This window comes from Bos indicus, chromosome 29, assembly GCF_029378745.1.
Source record: "Bos indicus isolate NIAB-ARS_2022 breed Sahiwal x Tharparkar chromosome 29, NIAB-ARS_B.indTharparkar_mat_pri_1.0, whole genome shotgun sequence".
Taxonomy (NCBI): domain Eukaryota; kingdom Metazoa; phylum Chordata; class Mammalia; order Artiodactyla; family Bovidae; genus Bos; species Bos indicus.
Genome location: NC_091788.1, coordinates 8,211,806 through 8,231,419, shown reverse-complemented (window position 1 = coordinate 8,231,419; position 19,614 = coordinate 8,211,806). Strand labels below are relative to the sequence as shown.

The 19,614-nt window shown below is 40.4% G+C and overlaps 1 long non-coding RNA gene across 1 annotated transcript; it reads right to left on the bottom strand.

Moving 5' to 3' along the window:
* Positions 1-585: 585 nt before the first annotated feature.
* Positions 586-5,608, bottom strand: LOC139180730 (uncharacterized). The gene is made up of 3 exons (XR_011564989.1): positions 5,470-5,608; positions 4,931-5,043; positions 586-993 (listed from the first exon to the last, which is right to left on the bottom strand). It is a non-coding gene; the product is annotated as an uncharacterized lncRNA (long non-coding RNA).
* Positions 5,609-19,614: the final 14,006 nt, after the last annotated feature.

Here is a 19,614-nt window from a genome sequence, read left to right as displayed (position 1 = left end):
GCATTACTGACAGTCCCAGTAGAGAGGCTGGAGAAGGGAATGGCAACACACTCCAGTGTTCTTGCCTGGAGAATCCCATGAACAGAGGAGTTGGCAGGGAACAGTCCATGGAGCTGCAAAGAGTCGGATGCGACTGAGCGACTAAGCACTAGTATGGAGAAGAGCATGGACACATGAAGGCAGAAAACAGCTAAGTATTGTGATTACAAAATGACAAATATTTTGAAGTTGCTGGACCATACATTGCAAAGGAGAATGGCAGGAAATAAAAGTGCAAAGCTAAGCAGAGACCCTGCTTCAGTCTCAAGGTAAACGGAGTCAAGTGCCCTTTCCACTGATCTCTGTTTCCCTTTGGCAGGGTCTCAAGGACTGCTCACTGAAATCGACGTTTGTCTAATATGAACATGGTACAGACAATTCTCCCTGCTACGGGATCCACAGAGATGCAGTATTTATAGCGGAATTCCAAAACAAATACAACCCTAACTACAGCCTACTGTGAACCTCCTCTGGCGGACCCTTCTCCAGAAGAAGAGCTAGCCACCTGAGAGGGAATCCTCACACAAACTGGATCCAGGAATTGGGAACGACAGGCAAGCACAAACATCCAATTAGTACCTGACGTGTGCCAAGTTGAAGAATGTCTAAGAACTTGCATGGCCCCTAGGGGTTTTCAACACAAGCTTGTCAATGGGTTAGGTCCACCGTGGTGGAGGATAGGAGGCCAGCTGTGCTTTAGTATCTTTGTATCCCAGTCTGACTCAGTTTTGGGGCTCAGTACCTTATAAACCTTACTGAGACCAGCGCTGACCTCAGAGATGGTCTTGAGACAATGATGGAAATCAGCCAGCTCGCTGCACTGGGATGAGGTTTGGATGGAAGGTCAGAGGACCTGAGTTCTGTCCTGTGCTGTGTCTCAAACATTTTCTGTGTTCGCTAGCAAGTTATTTACTCCGGCTTTTGAGAATGCTAGGAGAGCTGGGATGCAGAACTCTAGAATAATAAACAATTATAGCACTTTATTACTTATAGAAATCAGTGTTGAAACTTATCAAGTAGTCACTACAAGCTTATTTAAATACAAAGGCAGGAGGGAATACAGCAAAGAAAACTTTCTGTTCCTACCCTCAAGGTTTTTTTTTTTTTACTTTAACAGACAAAGACAGAACTGACACACACACAATAGAGAACAATTAGCACTGATCCTTAAAGCAGTCTGAGTTCAGACAAGAGGAATCTGAACAAAAGAATTTTTGAGGTAGGCTTCAAACTGAATGGGACAGAATGAATTTATCCTCTCTATCTCGTTTCTTACTCTTTCCCATTCCTACATTTAAAAAAAAAGAACAACTTTCTATACTTATTCATCATAAAAACTCTCAGTAAGCTAAGACTAGAAGGGAACTACCTTAATTTGCCAAAAGTCACTTATGAAAAACTGACAGCCAATATTATATCTACTGGTTAAATTCAAGGTTGTCTGCTCTTATCTTTTAATTCAATACTCCGCTAGAAGTTCTGAAAATGCAATGAGGCAATGGAAAGCTAATAAAAACAACTAACAGAACTATAATAATACGTGAATTCATCAAGGTTACAGGAGTCAAGATACAGAAATTAATTGTAGTTTTATATATTAGCTGAAAGCTTTTGGAAAATGAAAAAAATATTTATAGTAATTCAACAGAGGAATATAAACTATTTAGACATAATTTTAACAAATGTATTCAGCATCTATACACTAAAAATTGCTAAGACAAACAAAGACTCAACTAAAAGCAATACATACCATATTCAAGGTTTGGATACAACTCAATAGACAATTATTTTTAATTTATTTAGAGTTCCAAAATAGGAAATACTAATCTAGAGTTGAAAAAATTCAGAATACTCTGGAAAGGTAAGACTAAGAAAAGACACAAGGACATTTTCTAAAGCCGTGGAACTAGTTCGTGTATTAATAAGAACGGGAATGATATAGAGGTACACACTTGCCAAAACTCGAGAAATTTTATATCCAAGATTTTCATGTTCACTGAATGTAAATTTTATCTGAGTAAATATGCAGTCATACTGAACTCTAGCAAGTGTGCTTTCCACTGTGGTGTGGGATAGCAATTCTAAAGCTACTCTTTGCATATTATAAGCTTGAACAAGTGAGTAAATGTAGTAAGAAAAAGGGAACCAGGTTTCTCACCAATATGGGTATTCTTACTACTACGCATTTGTGTGTGTTTATACGTATTTATATACTATTAAATAAATCACTGCAGATGGTGACTGCAGCCATGAAATTAAAAGATGCTTACTTCTTGGAAGGAACGTTATGACCAACCTAGATAGCATATTCAAAAGCAGAGACATTACTTTGCCAACAAAGGTCCGTCTAGTCAAGGCTATGGTTTTTCCTGTGGTCATGTATGGATGTGAGAGTTGGACTGTGAAGAAGGCTGAGCGCCAAAGAATTGACGCTTTTGAACTATGGTGTTGGAGAAGACTCTTGAGAGTCCCTTGGACTGCAAGGAGATCCAACCAGTCCATTCTGAAGGAGATCAGTCCTGGGTGTTCTTTGGGAGGAATGATGCTAAAGCTGAAACTCCAGTACTTTAGCCACCTCATGCGAAGAGTTGACTCATCGGAAAAGACTCTGATGCTGGGAGGGATTGGGGGCAGGAGGAGAAGGGGATGACAGAGGATGAGATGGCTGGATGGCATCACTGACTCAATGGATGTGAGTCTGAGTGAACTCCGAGAGTTGGTGATGGACAGGGAGGCCTGGTGTGCTGCAATTCATGGGGTTGCAAAGAGTCGGACACGACTGAGCGACTGAACTGAACTGAATTGACTGATAATATGTATATGTACATATATGTATATCCCTGGATATGTCCATTGAGATAAAGCTGTAACACATCAGTAACCTTGAATCCAGATCTTGATTTATAAATATCGTTTTCCAGGACTTCCCTGGTGGTGCAATGGATAAGAATCTGCCTGCAAATGGAGGGGACACAGGTTCAATCCCTAGTCTGGGAAGATTGCCCATGCTGTGGAGCCACTAAGCCCGTGTAGCACAACTACTGAGCCCATGCTTGCAAATCCTCAAGTCACAACTATCGAGCCTGTGAGCTGCACCGACTGAAGCCTGGGGGCCCTAGAGCCCGGGCTCTGCAGCAAAGGAAGCCACTGCAGTGAGAAGCTCACACACCGTGATGAAGAGGAGGCCCTGCTCGCTGCAGCTAGAGAAAGCCCACCCAAAGCAACAAAAACCCAGTGGAGCCAAATTATATATATATATATATATATATATATATATATGTTTTCTATTAAATGGAGCCAAGACCTCTTAAAGAAGTAAATGACTCTAGGAATGAGGGAGGGGAATTACAAGTTGATCCTAGAATATCTTATTTTGCCAGAAAGTAAGGAATTATTCAAGGACATTATGCTGATTTTATAAAGGATCCCAGAGAGGGATTGAAGCAGCTCCCACTGAACAGATATGGGACAGTTTAGCCATCAGAATAAATACATAATATATATTTATGTATGACAGGATAAACCCAAATTAAGAGACATTCTACCAAATAACTGTCCTGCTTTCTTGAGAACTCTCAAGATCAAAAAAGATGAAAAAGAATGAAGAAATGATTCTATATGAAAGGAAACTACTAAAGGGGTGTGACAAATGAACGAAATGTATGATCATGGGTTGGCTCCTTAACTGGGGGGAAAAGGTTATAGGATATATTGGAGCAGCTGATAAAATTTTAAAATGGATTGTGGATTATAAAACAGATTCTGGGAGTATTAACTACATTTCTCAACTTTGGATAACTGTATTTGATTATATAAGAAAGCACCTTTGTTCTCAGGAAATACAGTGATCTTGTTCTTAGAAAATAGACATATTTAGGGGTAAATGAGAAAATTGTCTCCCAAGTTATCTCAAATGGTTCATAAAAGAGTTTATGTAATGATATAGCAAATGAATAAAATTTAAACAAATGGTAAATCTGGGTAGAAGTGTATATAGGATTTGTTTGTACTATTCTTGCAATTTTTTTGTAAGTTGAAATTATGTACAAATTAAAATTACTAAAACGGTGGCAGGATGACTAAAAGAAGTCAAGATGCTGGTTACATCTTAAGGGAAAGGGAAAATAGGGAGATCCTACTGGGGAAGAGCATGTTAGAACATATTGAGATTTATCATGTGCTTGGAATTTTCTGTTTCCTAGTCTGAATAATAGATCTATGGTTATTATTATGATTATTATTAAAACTCTGAATATGTATTTTATGCCTGTTTCTGTAGATATGATTCATTTAATAATAGAAAATGAGAATCTGAAAGGATAAATAAATAACCATCCAAAATGGTGCTATTTGTTTACACTGATGACAGGGTTAAAACCCAAATCTTGGATTCCCATCAGGTTCATTTCTCTGCCAGGTGACAGTGTTGGGAACCATGGTGGGGTTAATACATGCTGGGCTAGGGGACTCAAATCCCAACCTCACCTGCCATTCCTCTCCACATGGTCCTGAAGGGAAATGTACACACAGAAAAATGTGCTGGTGACTGACAGAGCAAAACTTCAGCACTAAGTCCCTGATCCCTAAACTCAAGGCAATCTCTGGTGAGTAATTGGATCAAGTAGAGAACTTCTCTTTAGACTCCAGGTGGCCAGCCCATCACAGCAGGCTGAATGGCCTCTTTATCCACTCTCACTAAGTACACCCAAGTCTTAGACTGTGTATGAACTTATTGGTGACAAAAGATTTCACCAGGGCAGCCCAGCTGGTGAGTAGAAGAAAAAGCCTCTGTGTGTGTAAATACTTACTCATATCCTGCTCGGGTCCCATTTAGTAAAAGCTGCCCAATCAGTATTCTTGCCCTCAACCAAGTAAAAATGATACTACTTACCCTTGAGAATAGAGGGGAAAGTGAGTTGTGAGCTTGTTCTGGTCAACAGACATTGTCGTCTGTTCTTATTTTAGGTTATCCTCACAGATTGATTCCTGGGTCGGGAAGATCCCCTGCAGAAGGAAATGGCAACTCACTCCAGTATTCTTGCCTGGGAAATCCCAGGAACAGAGGAGCCTGGCAAGCTGCAGTTCTTGGCTTGCAAAGAGTTGGACACGACTTAGCGACTAAACAACAACAACAGGGCCAGCAAGACCAGAGAGGCGGGTTCATACTTGAGACCCACTTGCCTTGTGAATATAGACAACTAAAGGAGTTCATGCCTGTGGCATCTTGTGAGCAAGACCAACCATAACATTTCTTGTCTGCTTTCCTATTACATGACTATAAAAAGATATCCAAAAGTACATTTAAGTTTTCCTGTAGAGAGGAAATATGCAGATCATAATGGAGGTAAGAAAATGCTCATAACCATATGTTTGTTCTCACACAAAAAATGTGCCAATATAAGAAATGTTCCCTTTTGAAGTTTTTGGTACCATGTGGTGGAGGTGGGTTGAAACTTCCATGGTGGGTTCGTTTGGTTTTTCTCCGCCTCATATTATATATTTACATTGTACAATCTAAAGGTTCCTAAATACCACCTCCTCTGTGCCTCCTTCCTCCCCACCATCACCCTCTCCTTTGTATTAAGGTGCAGCCTGAAAACACATTCCAAACAATGTCACATTCCATATACTTAGAGACAAAGGATATGGTTGCTTAGCAACAAGGCCCTGGTAAAAAAAATTTTGAGCATTCTTTTACTTTCCAATTTAGGGCAATGCTCAGGAAGCTGTTTGCAAAGAGATCCAGGCTTAGTAGAACTCTGTCTGAAACAGAGGGAAATAGCAAAGGAGGAAGAGAAAGAGGAGGAGGAGGAGGAAGAGGAGAAGGACGGGTGAGAAGGAGGGGAAGGGAAAGGGGATAAGCATTAAGGTCCTTTCATCACAACCGAAGTGTTCGACAAATGGGAGCAGAAAGACTTGGCCAAAGAGGAATGGAGCACTTCAATTATCCCTGTCTCTTCTGGTTTCCCTGATGTTTCTAAACTTAATCCCAATCCATCAGCTGAGACTAGAAGGCACTCTGAGAAGGGCACCATCATTCTCTCAGCAATTCAAAGCTGTCTGATCTTGAGGACTCTAGGCCCTGCCTGGGAGGGGGAACAGCTGAACGTTAGTTTTGTCTTTTACTAGCTCCCCTTCAGGGCTTCCCAAATGGTGCTAGTGGTAAAGAACCCACCTGCCAGTGCAGGAAGACCTAAGAGATGCAGGTTAGATCGCTGGGTTGGGAAGATCCCCTGGAGGAGGGCATGGCAACTAGCTCCAGTATTCTTTCCTGGAGAATCCCATGGACAGAGGAACCTGGTGGGCTACAGTCCATAGTGTTGCAAAGAGTCGGACACGACTGAAGCAACTTGGCAGGCACGCATGCAGGCCTCCTTAAAACAACTATCTGGCCTCTGTAGACTGACAACTGTTGTATTTCAATTGATTTTCTTTCAGGGATGTTTTCCCACATTATTAAGTATTTAATGAAAATGTGATTGTTTGGAAACTTCTGCTGTGGGTACCACATGATTGACCTATGCATCCCCTACTGTACATTTAGTTTACTCTGAGCAATCTGCTTCCATTAATGCTGTTTCTATGAATTTACTCTTCTATAACTATGTATCTCAAAATTTCTGTAGGATGGATGACTAATAGAATTGGTAGATTTGAAACTATGTTAAATTCTTAAAAGTTTTGAATATTTCAAATAGTCTTGATATTTATAAACTAATTGCTTCTAGAAAACTTGTACTAACATACCAATAAGCGTTTTCTGAGTTGATGGGAATTAACACCTTGATACAGTGGCAACACACTCCAGTCCTCTTGCCTGGAAAATCCCATGGATGGAGGAGCCTGGTAGGCTGCAGTCCATGGGGTCACTAGGAGTCAGACATGACTGAGTGACTTCACTTTCACTTTTCACTTTCATGCATTGAAGGAAATGGCAACCCACTCCAGTGTTCTTGCCTGGAGAATCCCAAGGACGGGGGAGCCTGGTGGGCTGCCATCTATGGGGTCGCACAGAGTCGGACACGACTGAAGTGACTTAGCAGCAGCAGCAGCAACAGCAGCAACACCTTGATATCAGGTTTATTTAGCTATTACTTGGTTATTAGGTTGTGCATGTGTGCTAAAGGTTTTATATATACATATGAAAAACTTCGTTTATACATATATATGTATATTACATATATACATATGTATATATATGTATACACACATACATATACATAAATATATATTACTTGGTTAACATATATTATTAAGTATATATATATATATATATATAATATTTTTTATAGTCCATTTCTAAGTCTTTTTTCCTGAAACTTCTGATCATATTATTATCCATTTACTTCCTATTTGAGTGTTGTCTTTTTTCATTGATTTTTGAAAGCTCCTTAGATGAACACACACATAACACACTTACACACACATGCAAATATATTCTTAATATGATGACTACTGAAATAAGGATGGAGTAAAGAGAACTAATATAAAGGACATATCAGTTCAGTTCAGTTCAGTTCAGTCACTCGGTCATGTCTGACTTTTTGCAATCCCATGGACTGCATTGCCTTTCTTTGGGATTGGAATGAAAACTGACCTTTTCGCATCCTATGACCACTGTTGAGTTTTCCAAATTTGTTGACATATTGAATGCAGCACTTTCATAGCATGAGCTTTTAGGATATGAAATAGCTGGAATTCCATCACATACACTAGCTTTGTGATGCTTCCTAAGGGCCACTTGACTCCACACTCTGTGGTCATATTTATTGAAAATACTTCTCTCAATTTGTTATTTGCCTTTTACTTAATGGGATTTAAAAAAAATTATTATTATTTTTAACTTATTGCCATACTGAGAAAAAAGTCAATATAGTTTTAATATTTACTGGGTCAGCTCTGACCTCATCATTTTCAAAATTCTCCTATTTTCCAGCTGTGAAGTTGACCAAGTGATTATATAAACCATTTTAATATGCTAAAAATGTCATTGGGATTTTGAATAAGGTTATAGCAATCTATAAATTGATTTGGGGAAACAGATACTTTATTTTGTTTCTTCTTTTACAAATCTTTCATATATCTCAATAGTTTTTTTTAAATTTTTTCACAAAGTTTTCCACACGTTTCTTAATATTCTTAGCAGTTAACATCTTTTTTAATAATTATAAAAAGAATCTTCTCCCCTAGAACAACTAGATATAGGAAGAAAAAAGTAATAGTCATAGTTCTTGACTCAACCTGAACTTTTTCACCCACAGGGTCTCTGTGTATACTTTTTGTAGGATATTTATCTGACTCAGGAACTACTTGCCAAATATCATTTAAATCTGAAATGAGAATGCTTGTTTCTAAAAGCTATTTTTCCCTAGTCTAACCAATTTTTATAGTGTCCGAAATGTATGTACGGTTTATTTGCAGACATAGGAACGATCTGTGTGATAGAACTGGTGTTAGAGAACTGATTTAATGGTGGCTGTGATAGGGACTAGGGAGAATGACTGGCGCTCAAGATAAGGGTCTAACTTGAAGTGTGATTTCCTATGGGACCACGGGAGGTGATCTCTAGAAAGTGACATTTGAGCTGAGCTCTGCGAGAAGAATAGGAATTAACTAGGCAACCTATGAATGCTTCTGACAGAGAAATAGACCAGCATGCAGGAAGCTCAAGGAATTAAGACAGGGTTTCTGTGGCTGTCACACGGAAATGGGGAGATAGGTGGGAAGTAACATTAGACCAGAGAAACCACTGGGGGTAGGGTCACAGTAAGGTTCTTAGCCCCAAGAGGAAAACAGAAATCATTTGTAAAAAGTTAAAAACAGAAAAACCATCAAAATTCGGAGTATCATGCATATTTTTAAAATAAAATCTTATATAAATATACACACTATTTATCTTTATGTATTCCCTTGGAAACCAGGGTTGTTCCCATGGTTATATTGCCATAGTCCCCGAGGAAATATCTCTGTGGCAATTACTGTTCTTTAGCCTGGAGGGAAGAAAGTCTAGCTTCTTCAAGATTTCCAGACAGAGTTTGTTGCCATAAACAAAGACCAACCAGGCCTCTGCCTGCCACGAGATGGAGAGGTATCGAGACATTACTGACTGACAGTCCTGTTCTCTCTGCAGTTCTCTTGTTAGTGTTGTGAGAAAACCACCGCCCATTTTGTAAAAGTATTGGGATGGCCAAAACGTTCCTTCTGGACTTATGGCAAACCTGCACAAACTTTTTGGCCAACTCAAAAGTTTTTTGTGGAGTAATTGTATAGTCCCTTCTATGAAGCTTCAGTCTGCTAAAATAGGCTTCCCAAATAGGCTTATGTAATGTTAAATCACCCGTAGGACCTGAAGAGTTTGACTGTAGTGTTTCTCGATTTTGGACTGGTAATTACTTGTCTTGGGGGCTGTTCAGTGCCTTGTAGAGGGTTTGGTAACAATGTCTTGGCCCATACCCACTAGGTGCCAGTAATACTCTCCTCTAGTTTTGACAAGCAAATGACATCTGAGGGGCAGAATTGCCCAGGTCAAGAATTACTAAGTTATAGAAAATATTAAAGTCATTCTTCCCAGTTAAAACTATTATACTCATTTTTGCTTTACCATGAATTCACTTAGACACTAACATTTAACAAATGAGATTCAGAATTATTATTAACAGTTCATTCATATACTGCATAAAGCACATAAAGAATATACTATATTCTTTATTCACTTATTTCAGCAAACATTTATAGAACACTTGCTTTTGAAGCCACTATGCTGATTGCTAGAGCCACAAGTTTCAATGAGACAACTTTGCAAGGAGTCTAGTCTACAGGGAAGACAAAAATAAGTGAATATATCATGGAAACCGGATAGAAATTCAACAGAAGTTTACTGAGGAGAAACCCAGGTGAGGGGAGGAGCTATCAGGGAATGCTAAGAGTTAGGAAGTGACACCTGAAACATGATATTTTTCAGGCTAATGGATTTGGGAAGTGTTTGGAGAGCTGTAAGACTTACAATAATATTCTAAGACATATATTATGATCCTCTCTTTTAAGGATGAGAAAACCAAAAGGTTAAATATTTAGCTTAGGGTCATTTAGCTAGATAGCAGCAAAATTAACCTATGAATTTAACCATTATCTCAATTAATGGTATTTGTCTTATCAAGTTGAATACAATGGAATAAGAGAGATTTGGGGAACATTCTTGATGAATAGATCTCTTAAAACTACAGTGACAAAAATAATACTCCCTTATATGAATATGGGGCTTCCCTGATGGCTCAGAAGGTGAACAATATGCCTGTAATGCGGGAGACCAGGGTTCAGTCCCTGGGTGGGGAAGATACCCTGGAGAAGGGAATGGCTACCCTCTCCAGTATTCTTGCCTGGAGAATTCCATGGACAGAGGAGCCTCGTGGGCCACAGTCCATGAGGTTGCCAAGTCAGACACCCACTGAGCAACTAGCACACTCACTTTCCCTTCACTGTATGACTGTATCTCACAAGGCACATTCACAGAAATGATTTCTTGTGATCCTTCCGTCAATCCTGTCAATTCAACAGTAGGCATGCATATCACCTCTGCTTTCTAGAGTGAAAGCAGAGACTTGGGGAGTTTGGTCATAGAGCTTACAAAGTGTGTTGCCCTTCTCAGCATGGACATAAGGTTCCCAGAGGGCAATGGAATGATCATTGTATTCCAGCTTGTCATTGTATTTTAGCACCAGGATGCGGCCATCTTTTTTTGCTATCCTTGAAAGCAGTTCAATTTCTGCAATTAGAGCTGAAATTGCAGTATCTCAAAGCTAAATTTAAAAGAGCAATTTACTGCAGTCCCCATGAAGAAACAGAACCAATCAATGTAATAAAAAAAAATTAAGATCATTCTGTACTTTGTATGGTTGCTATTGCGGTCATGCGAATCATAGGGAGCAGCAAAATGCCTGTCGTTATGGAATATTTAGAAAGCAGAACAGTGCTTGGCCTGAGGTAGGTACTCAAGAAGTGTATGTCAGAAGGATGAAAGTGAGAGTTATTTGGTCAGTCGTGTCCAAATCTTTGGTACCCCACGGACTGTAGCCCGCCAGGCTTCTCTGTCCATGAAATTCTCCAGGCAAGAATAATGGAGTGGGTTGATATATAAATAAATAAAGAAAGAAAGAAGTGGGAGTCCTTCTCTAGGGAATCTTCCCCACTCATGGATCGAACCCATGTTTCCCACATAGCAGGCAGATTCTCTACCATCTGAGGCAGCAGGGAAGCCCTGTTAGAAGGATAAACAGTGGAAAAGTGAATGGATGGATGTGAAGGCAGATGGAAGGGTGGCCACTTCCAGAAATGAGAAATGGTGAGCTGCTGTCAACATCTACCTCCATTTTCTGTTAGGAACAATTTCCTTGTTGCTGGCTTCCACAGGGTTTCTAATCTCAGTTCTTATCTAAAAGAAGAACAAGAACAGGTTAAAAAAAAAAAAAAAATGGAACTGTAGAGGAGCAAAACTTGCCACCCCCAAATAATCTCTTTGGCATGCAGATTACTTTGAGCTGTAAAACCAAACTCAAAAGACTTAGGAAAAACTTTGACCTCCCTCCAAGATCCCCTGGAGAAAAAAATGGCAACCCACTCCAGTTTTCTTGCCTGGAGAATTCTATGGACAGAGGAGACTGGCAGGCTACAGTCCATGGGGTCACAGAGTCGGCCACGACTTGGCGACTAACACTTTCACTAACTGCCTAAAGAATGTCGATGGAGGACTTGCTCCAAGAAGGAAGCTGCCACCACAGATGTCTATAGGATCAACTAGGTGTCAGACAGGGATGGATCTAGCAAAACCTGTTTGTCAAAATGCTTCTCGACAGATCCCAGCAAATATTTGCTTACAAACGTTTGCTTTTCCAACTCCATGTCAGTTGCCTTCCTCTCCTCTGAAGTCCCAACCCATGACCCCCACATCCTCTTCAGTCTCCAGATGAAGACAGTATTCAAGGTAACCGGGGTCAGCTGTTTTGCTGAAGATATTCAGTCCTTTTGAGTATCTCCCATGTATACATTACTGAACCTTTACTTACTTGACTTCTGTTAATCCATCTCATGTCAATTTAATTCTTCTATTAATACCAGCCAGAAGAACCTACAAGGGTAAAGTTTCTTTGTCCCTGGCCAAATCAAGGGCAGCCTTTGAGTCTGGAAACCTCCTTCCTGAAGGAGACGTACTCAAGACATTTGAGTTGTTTTCCGCGAATACTGTAATGATCAGACTCAAACTTGGCCCCTCCCCCTTCTTTTCCTAGTTTTCTACCCTATCTCATGAGTTACCAAGTCCTGTCATAACTTTCTCTCGCAGAGCATTTCAAAACTGTCCCTTAATTTCCATTTCTATTCTTGTTGTTTTAGCTTAGACCCCTATCACCTCATTTCTAGGCTGTTATTCTAATGTATCAACTACTCTGTCTTCACATTTTTCCATTCTCTCTTAAGCATTGTGTTAAACTAAAATTAAAATAATTCTTTTGTTATTTCTTTTGTCTTCAGTGACTATACATGATTATGTTCAATTTTCTTTTTCCAGCATACTAGACTTCCCATAATGAGGCCCTTCTTATTTAATCTCTGCATGAAGCTACTCAAACCTGAACGACCTTCACTGTACACAGAACATCTTTTACACATCACCTCCCACAGTTAACATTGTTTTCTCCAGTATTTACTGAGAACCTTCTATGTAAGCTGCATGTTAGATCATGAGTATTCAGAAAAGGACAAGAATATGAACTGGCAAGCTCCTGCCCTCCAGGTCTCAGTTTCCTGGGATAGACAACTATTTTATTAGAGAGTGAATATGCTGCATTAGGATAAGAACAAGACTCTGGAGGAGTTCAGGGGAGGGACACCCCTAGACTAAGTCTCAAACTTCCTTCTGTGGGTCACTTCTGTATCTGTATTTCAATACTTCTTGTATTATAATTTTATATTTACCCTAACATATAATTATTTACCCCTGAAATCAGAGATAGACTCTTACTTACCTCTGGCTTCTAGAAGCCCAGTTCGGTGCCAAACCACCATGCATCAACATACACAACAGTTGCTAATTCTGTGAGAGGTGTCATGGTGAAAGCTTTGTTCACATTTTCCCAGCTGACTTCCACAGTGCAGTAGGTGTGATTAACGTATTATAGTATCTCTATTTTGCATGGTGATATCAAATAACACATCCAACCATTAAGTGGAGGAGCCAGGATTGGAATCCTGTCAGTGTGATGCCAAAGCCCACGCTCCTAACTGCTTCCAAATACTAACGTATAGATGATTTACTAATGAATGAATGAATGCTCTTCTTTCTCTTTAGGTGGCTCCTTTGGGACTTCATGAAGTCTGGGAAAAAGTCAGACACATTCAAACATTATTTTCCTTTTCCTTTAAAATAAGAGTTGTGGAAGTTGAAATGACAAAAATGAAATTAGTCACCCCAGGGAAGCTGCAAGCTCCAGGCACATGCAAGGTGTTGGGCCAGATAAGAAGTGTGATGAGAACTGAACGCTGATCCTGGGAGTTCTGAAAATGGAGCCCACACAGTTATCTAGAAGGGATAAGAGCAAAACACATAATGTGTTTCGCTTTATGTGACCAATAAAATAATGCGACTAGGGGAGGGGGTGACACGTCGAGGGCAAGGGGACGGCTGCTTTCTGGAGATCTCTGCTAGGGCTCTTCTCCGGCTGATCTGGCTGCCTTAAGTCGTCCTCTCTGCGGAGAGAGAACATCTCCTTCTCCAGCTGCAAGCCATTAGAGAGACGATTGCAGGGGAGGAAGCTTGTCTGTGCAGAGGGACAATGAGCAGCACTGGACCTGGCAGGATTGCTTCGCCGGCCACTGTACAATGTAAGAGAAGGGGGACCGAGCTAGTGAACAGTGTCGGCCAACTTGCTCCTGCCCCCATCTCTCTCCTGAACATGTTCTTGGGCCCTGCAGAGGTTTCATAGACCAGACTTTTAAAATCCTCAAGCTCCTGACTTAGCTGAAGCTAACCTTGAGGATACACCTGAGGTCAGAGCTATTGAGAGGAAGGAGCTGTGATAAAGTGGAGAGAACATGGGCCCTGACTTCAGGTGCTGACTGTGTCTTGGCTTCTTACCAGCTGGGTGTGCCTTTTTGAGTTTCAGCTTAAGGTCTGTAAATGAAGATAAAATACCCACAAAAGGTTATTTTAATGATTACATGGAATTTTGCTTGTGGAAGTGTCTAAAACTTAAGAGCTACTCCAAGTTTTTATTATCTTTAGATCCCCAGTTGAATACTTCTCTCACCCTCATCCCCAACCTGGTGGATTTTGATGGAGATTGATCTTTGCTGATCTATGGAAAAAAGTGATGTAAAAGCAAACAATGGTATGATAAGGCCACAAACTATAAATGTACAATTATTTCTAGCCTCTTTCCTTGGCCAGTAAGGAGAATTCTGGCATTTTTTGCTCTTCTGGGATACGGTTGGTCAAAATTCCATTCACAAATCTGAAGATTTCCTGAAATTTACCAAATAATTAACATTTTCCTCTTTTTCTTATAACTCTTTAACTGTCATTCATTGTACTTAAGAAGTGAAATCTCATCCCAAAGTAATTAATGAAATAAAGTACAGTAAGAAATGAGGATATGTAATGATTTCAAAATACTGTGAGAACTGTCTCTGTCCAAAAATTGTATTTTCTTTCTGTTTGGAAAACAGCCCTCTGGAGGCCTTGCTACTATGTACTTAACTGGGTAGAAGCAGACTGATAACTTGGTGAGCAGAGTGCAGGCTCCATCTTAGCCCTTCCCAGTTCGGTGCTCTTGTGTGACACCTGGACCACTGTTCCTCATGGCCCTGATTAATGGGATTACAGCATCCCCTCCTCTTTTAAAGCCTTTGTCTGCTGATGTCACTAGAGAGTGATTGTAGACTGCATGCACACCTCTATGCCTTCTTCTAGTATCAAGTTACTATCAATTGAGAATTGTTCAGAATTATAAAGAAAAATATTGATTAAAGTATCAATAAAAGTTTACTGAGTACCTATAAGTGCACTACGGAGAAGGCAATGGCACCCCACTCCAGTACTCTTGCCTGGAAAATCCCATGGACGGAGGAGCCTGGTGGGCTGCTGTCTATGGGGTCGCACAGAGTCTAACACGACTGAAGCGACTTAGCAGCAGCAGCAGCATAAATGACTAATCATCAAGACTGATGCTTTTAAAAATATTGTTTCATTTAATCCCACAGTAGAGCTGGAGGAGGTTATTATTGTCCCTATCTTACAGCCGAAGAAATTGTGGTTTGGAGGTGAAATAAGACCACATAAGAAACAAATATCAGAGGTAAATCTGAATCTGAAATCTTTTCATAGCATTGCATGCATGCTAAATCACCTCAGTTATGTCCTATTCTTTGTGATCCTGTGGACTGTAGCTTGCCAGGCTCCTCTGTCCATGGGATTCTCCAGGCAAGAATGCTGGGGTGGGTTGCCATGCCCTCCTCCAGCCAATCTTCTGAACCCAGTGTCTGAACCCATGTCTCTTTCGTCTCCTGCACTGGTAGGCAGGTTCTTTACCACAAGCGCCACCTGGGAATATCTACCCTTTTACAGTATGACGCTGCCTTAAAACTACCCATCTGGGTGATGTCAAATTCCCTTCATCTCAAGGCTTCTCCCACATCACAGTGTGGGCGGGTATGTAGATTATTCCTCAGGGTAAGTGTGAAAGTGGGCTGTGCGCTAAACTGAACAACAAGGCGGACAATAAACGGCACAACATGGATTTAATTTGAATAACTTCCTTTTCTCTTTTCTTGATTGATTAAACTTGTCAGTGAAGTGAGCTGTTCAGAGAAAATAAACAATGATCCATTTGACCTACCAGCATCCATTAGGCAACGTGGCTAATAAATCTATTCATTCATTACTTTAATCATTCATTCAACACAAATGTTTACTGATATTTTATTCGGTTTTAGACTTGGCTGGGAGTCTAAAGAAGATGAATGGGGCTGAAATAAAGGGTTTTGCTCACATAGGGAATACAGTCATGTGAACAAATAATTATGATACTCATCCTTCAAAACTCTGCCAAAATGTCTTCATCTCTAGAAGCCCTCCTGAGTTATATTAAGTACTTATCTGTTGTGTTATCATGGCAAACCAGGCACAATGCTTTGTTAGCATTTGGCCATATAATACTGAAATCTGTTGGTTGTACATGACCACCTGAATAAATTCTGGGAAAGTTGTAACCAAAACCAGAAAATCTTTCTTCATTTTACTCAGTATCCTACCTTCTCTTCTTCCTTCTGTGTCCAGACCCGGCTCTAACTCAGCCTAATTATCAGGCTCATTTTCCTATAGGTTTGTTTGCTTGATGGCTCATGTTACCAAACCACCATATCATTACTGGGCCATATGAAGTTTTTTATAGCACATTATAATGAAAATACCATAGGGTTGATTCATCTGCACAACATGTAGTTTTATGAAATTGACACATACTCTTGATTCTTGTTATGAGTTTATCCTTAGGTACATCAGGGTAACGAGTGCAACAACTGTTATTAATAAGTAAAGTCTGAACATGTATATTTGAATCTCAGCTCTACCAGCTCAGTCACAAAATGGAAATTATACTAAAATTGAAATTACCCTTCTTTTTCTGTCTCCAGGTATATCTGTGTGAAGCACATGAAGAGATGAAAAAACCCTTTGAATATACAAAGTACACATGAAGTACAAACTTAGTAATTAGGTACATGGGTTTTGAACTCAGAAGATGGATTCAAATCCTGGGTCTGCCAGCTTGTTTGACTTTTTGTGACCCCAAGGACTGCAGTATGCCAGGCTTCCCTGTCCTTCACTATCTCCCTGAGTTTGCTCAAACTCATGTCCATTGAGTCGATGATGCCATCCAACCATCTCATCCTCTGTTGTTCCCTTCTCCTGCCTTCCATCTTTCCCAGCATCATGGTCTCTTCCAATGAGTCAGTTCTTTGCATCAGGTGGCCAAAGTATTGGAGCTTGAGCTTCAGCATCAGTCCTTCCAATGAATATCTTGATTTCTTTTAGGATGGATTGGTTTGATCTCCTTGCTCTCCAAGGGATTCTCCAGTCTTCTCCAGTACCAGCTACTAGCTAAGTAATCCCAAGCAGTCCTGTGCATTACTTTCCATATCTATATATGTTCTTTAGTCTAATCACAGGGTTCTTTTGAAGAACCTGAAGAGTAAATGTAATAATGTGTGGTGGTTGTAAAACATGTCTGCAAATTCTGACACACTCCCCATTGAGATGTGGTCTGTGTTCCTTACCTTGGATCTGGATGAGCTTATGAGCAACAGTGAAAATGAGCTATATAACTTCTGAAGTTAGGTCACAAAAGGCCTTGCAGCTTATTTCTTGTTCCTGGAATACTGAGCAGCCATGTAAGACTACTAAGGCAGGAAGCTGGAGAGACATTAGTTGTAGAAGCTCCACCAACAAGGTGCCAGACATGTGAATGAGAAAATTACTCTGCAAATCGAATCTTCCAGCCTCAACTTTTACAGTCCCTAAACACTCAACGTCCCACCAGCCATTTAAGTCTTCCTAATTGAGGCTCTCGGCATGGAGAAGCAGGGGCAAGACTATGCTCTATTCAAATTCCTGGGCCGCCGCAGAATTCATGAGCATAATCATGTGGCTGTTTTAGTCCACTAAATTTTGGGTGACTCATTACACAGCCGTGATACGAAGTTGGGTGAATCCACATATGTGGAACCTTGAATATGGAGGAACAGCTGTAGCTACAGAAGGCTGACTATAAGTTAAACGTGGATTTTCCACCGGGTGGAAGGTTGGCGCCCCTACTCCCTGTGCTCCTCAAGTGCCAACTGTGTTTAGCACAATACCTTGCACATAAAACTGAATAAAAAGTGTCTGTCTACCTCATTCTGCTGATGTTATAAACATCCTTGGTTATGGCTTCAGAATCCTCCCCATTCACTGCCATGTTTTCTTGCCCTCAAAGTACCCTGGTACTTTTTTTAGATTACCTGCCTCTCTCCCACTGCTAACAGATGCTAGGGACTGAATGTGTGTGTCCTCCAATATTCATGTGTTAAGCCATAATTTCCAATATGATGGAATTTTGAGGTGAGGTCTTTGGGAAACAACCAGGTTTAGATAAAGTCATGGGGGGTGAAGCTTCATGATGGGAATAATGTCCTTAAAATGGAAACAGACCAGAACTCTCTCTCTCTCTTTCTACCCTGTGAAGATACAGCAACAAGGCAGACTGAAAACAAGGAAGTTTGTTCTCCCCAGACACAGAATCTGTTGGCACCTTGATTGTGAACTTCTCAGCCTCCAGAACTATAAGAAATAAATGCTTGCTGTTTAAGCCACCCAGGCCATGGTATATGCTATCACAGTCCTTTTGAGCTGCTACAACAGAATATCATACACTGGATGACTTATAAACAAAGAAACTTATTTCTCATAGCTCTAGAAGCTAGAAAGTTCCATGATCTGGTGGGCCCCCACTTCTGGGTTCATTGGTGGCCATCTTTTTACTGTGACCTCACATGGCAGAAAGGACAAATAAGGCCTCTGGGATCTCTTTTATAAGGGTACCAATCTCATTCATGAGGGCTCTATTCTCATGACTTAATCACTTCCCAAAGCTCCACCTTCAAACAACATCACATTTGAGGTTAAGATTTCAGCATATGACTTTGGGGGACAAAAACATTCATGCTTATAACACAGCTGGAGCTAAGATGACAAATTTACTGGGTGAGATCCTGTCCCCACTTCGGAAGGGAAGGGGATTGAACAGTTTAAGCCAATCACTGTATCCCCATTCCCTGGCAAGAGGGATTGTTTCTGAGATAAACCTGAGACCTAATGAAGTTCTAGCAGAAAGAATCAGTCTGATGAGAACCAATTTAGGCCAATAAATTCCAGTCCATGTGAAAAGTTACTGGAACTCTCTTCATTATTTTTCTGAAAAGGAAGAAGTGAGGTATTTCACTGCAGTAAAGAAGTTTAAAGCTGCTGGCCTGAGGTTAGAGATGTCAAGGGTAATGGTGGGCTGTACCAAAATGAAGTTCACAGCGTGGAAGGCAGAATAGAGATGGGAGATTTGGGGCTTTTGTACACATTTTGACCATGACACCAAAGCCTTATTTAGAGTCTGTTTTCTGAATTGTTCAATTAGAAGCTCTAATAATTTTTCTCTTTCAGTTTAAGCCATTTGGGGGTGAATTTTTCATCACTCTACTCCAAAGAGTCCTTCTAATTTTAGTTGTTGTTGTTGTTGAGTTGCTTAGTTGTGTCCGACTCTTTGTGACCCCATGGACTGCAGAACACCAGGCCTCCCTATCCTTCACCATCTCCTGCAGCTTGCTCAAATTCATTTCCATTCAGTCAATGATGCCATCTAACTATCTCATCCTCTGTCATCCCCTTTCCTCCTGCCTTCCATCTTTCCCAGCATCAGGATCTTTTCCAATGAGTCAGCTCTTTGCATCAGGTGGCCAAAGTATTGGAGTTTCAGCTTCAGCATCAGTTCTTCTAATGAA